The sequence below is a fragment of the Galeopterus variegatus genome, unplaced genomic scaffold (genome assembly GCF_000696425.1).
Source record: "Galeopterus variegatus unplaced genomic scaffold, G_variegatus-3.0.2 Scaffold1819, whole genome shotgun sequence".
NCBI classification, from domain to species: Eukaryota; Metazoa; Chordata; class Mammalia; order Dermoptera; family Cynocephalidae; genus Galeopterus; species Galeopterus variegatus.
Window position 1 is genome coordinate 62,936 of NW_007727930.1, and position 3,255 is coordinate 66,190.

Consider the following 3,255-nt stretch of genomic DNA (forward strand, 5'->3'; position numbering starts at 1 on the left):
AAGAATAATGTTAAGAAGATTTTTTAAAAACACATAAACCCGCAAGGAGAGAAAGAAGAGACAAAGTGGTAAGGTTTTGGAGATAAAGCAGATGGATAAGTATTGGCTGACTTAGCAGCTGAGACTGGGCAGTGGGGAGGGTTCCCAGCCAGCACAGTTCATACCACAGAAATGTCCAACTGGAGGAAAGGAGGACGGGAAAAGGCCAGCAGAAGGGGAGTGATGGCAAATTGTTTGGTAGTAAGCAGATCCCTGGGTCCCCACACCCACTCACACCATGGGATGACACTCCCCTCCCACCCCAGCCACAGTCTGGAGGTTTGTTCTCTGGCGAGGCTCAGACACAGGGTCTCTGGACAAGAGAACTCCAGACAAAGAAGAAGCTGTGGGTAATATGAAGGGGTCTTCAAAACGTTCATGGAAAGATTCATATCATGTTTCAATTCCATTTTTCCACGAACTTTTAGAAGTTCCCTCATAGGACACGATAGTTGAGTGAGCCTGTGCATAAGCCGGTATGCAATACTGAGACTTCGACCCTTGGCCTAACTCAGTTTTTAGAATGCTGGCAACTAGACGTTTTCTCCCAGGCGGGAGAATCTGACCAGCCCCAGAGAAGGACCTAAAGATACTATTACAGAGGGTTCCTCTAAAAACTACCCAGATGGGCCACTCCACAGCAAAACTCAAAATCAATAAGCCGCACTGTACGGGCTGAATGTTCGCCTCCTCCCAAAATTCCTGTGTGGAAGCCCCAACCCCAGTGTGACCAGATTTGGAGATAAGGCCTTTGTGGCAGTAATTTAGGTTGAGTGAGGTCATAAGCTCAGGTTCTTTCCACCCTTCTCACCCCCAGCATGTGCGCACACAGCAGGAAGTCAGCCTTTGCAAGCCAGGAAGAGACTGTCACCAGAAATGAGCCCTCTTGGACTTCTAGCCACCAGAACTGTGATAAAAGTGATTTCTGTTGCTTAAGCCACCCAGTCTGTGGTGCTGTGTTATGGCAGCCTTTGTTGTGGCGGTATTGTGATATTTACATACTGGTTTCCATCCACATTCCTGGCTCATAACTCCTGTAGCCCTCGTTATTTCCTAAGTGACAACTCTCTGACCTTTTCCTGCTCTCCTTTCACCTGCTCTTTTATCTCCCCGAGGCAGGAAACTCTCTGACCTACCTTATCAGATTGTAGGTCATAAGATCCGCCATTTACACCATTTACGAGGGTCCTGCCCCATGCCCGGGAGGAAGGGATGCTGCACAGAGAGGCTGAGAAGCATCTGAACAGACAGGCCTTGCTGGGTGTCCTCTCCCAGGCTGTTAGATGAGACCCTTTCTGTCCAATCACATTCCTACACGGTTGTCCAAGCTTTAATCCTGCCTGCGTTCCATAAAAACCCAAGAGCACAGGGTCTGAGGAACTTCCGGATAACTGAACACGTGGAGGTTCCTGGAGGGTGGTGTGCCCGGGGAGGGTGTGGAAACTCTGTACGTTGCCCTGTGCATCTTCATTTGTATCCTTTAAAATATCCTTTGTAATAAACCGTAAACATAAGTACATGTTTCCTTGAGTTCTGTGAGTTGTTCAAGCGAACTAATCAAACCCAATGAAGGGACATGGGAACCCTGATTCATAGCCAGTTGGTCAGAAGTTTCAGAGGCCTAGACTTACGATGGCATCTGAAGGGGTGGGGGGCAGTCTTGGGACTGAGCCCTCAACCCATGGGATCTGATGCTGTCTCCAGGTAGATGGCATCAGAATTGAATCAGAGGACACCCCACTGGTGTCCGTTAAGAATTGCCAACTTGCTTGCCAGTGGGGAGAAGTCCCCACACATTTGGTCACAGAAGTCAGTCTTCCATGTGGATGATTGTGCCGCGAGAGTGGAGGAAAGAGCCAGGAATTATGAAATTTCTTTGGAAAACTTCTATCATGGGAGACTGAAACGAACAGGAGAAAACAATTTGGAGAAAACAGATACACTGGAGGGAAAAACTCCAAAAATTGTGAATAGCCTCAAAGAGAGAATATCACATTTATGAAATAATGAGCTTATATAAATATAGACAGTAATAGACTATATAGTTATAATAGTCCCCTTATCAGCTGGGGATACAGAAATTATAAATAACAAGATTATGTAGATATAGTGGTAGTAGACTGTACAGATACAGTAGTCCCCTCTTATCTGTGGGGGACACATTCCAAGACCCCCCAGAGGATGCCTGAAACCACTGAGTACCAAACCCTGTATATGGGAGTGTACTTCAAAAAGTTTGAGGAAAGATTCCTATTATCTCTTAATTCTATTTTTCTGTGAACTTTTTGAAGTGCCCCCATACATGTTTTTTCCTATACATACATACAGTAAAGTTTAATTTATAAATTAGGAACATTAAAAGAATAACAACAATAACTGGTAAAATACAAGTGACAACAATAAGCCATAATAAAGGTTATATGAATGTGGTCTCTCTCCTCTCTCTCAAAATATCTTATTCTGTACTGAAACCAAGGAAAGTGAAATCATGGGTAAGGGGGGACTACTACTGTATACAAAGGTAAATTTAAAATTCTAGTAAAGAAAAAACACGCTAGCTAAAATGAAAAACTCAGAAAATTGGAAGACCAATCCATGAGATCCAACCAGTGGATCACAGGAGCTGCAGAATTGCTGGAACAGAGAGAAACAGTCGGGGGGGGACTCTGTAACAAAACCATTCAAGATTATTTCCCCAAACCCAAAGGACATGCGTTTCCAGACTGAAATGGAATAGCGATTTTCAACTGTGATACTTTGAGAACAGACCCATCCCAAAGTACAGAATAGTGAAACTTCAGCCTTTGGAGGACCAAAGAAGATATACAAGTTTTGATGGGGATGGGAAGCAAATTATATAAACAAGGGATCAGGAATCAAAATGGCTTTGGACTTCTTAATAGCAGCTCTGAACTCAAGGTAAGAAAGAAGGAAAGGTCTTCAAATTTCTGAAGGAAAACATTTCCAACCCAGAATTCTATCCTCAGCCAAATGATTCGGTGTAAGGATAGAATAAAGACGTTTTCAGATATTTACAGTCTCAAAAAATTTACTTCCCACGTATTCCTCCATAAAATTTCACTTGTGAGAACAGCGGCAGGAGGAGGTGCAGGAAAGACCATAAAGCAGAAATCTCTGGAAAGTGAGGCTGAAGATAAGGACAGGAGACCTGAGAGATACCTAAACTTTTCTGGACTGTTTTAAGTTTAGAAAGAA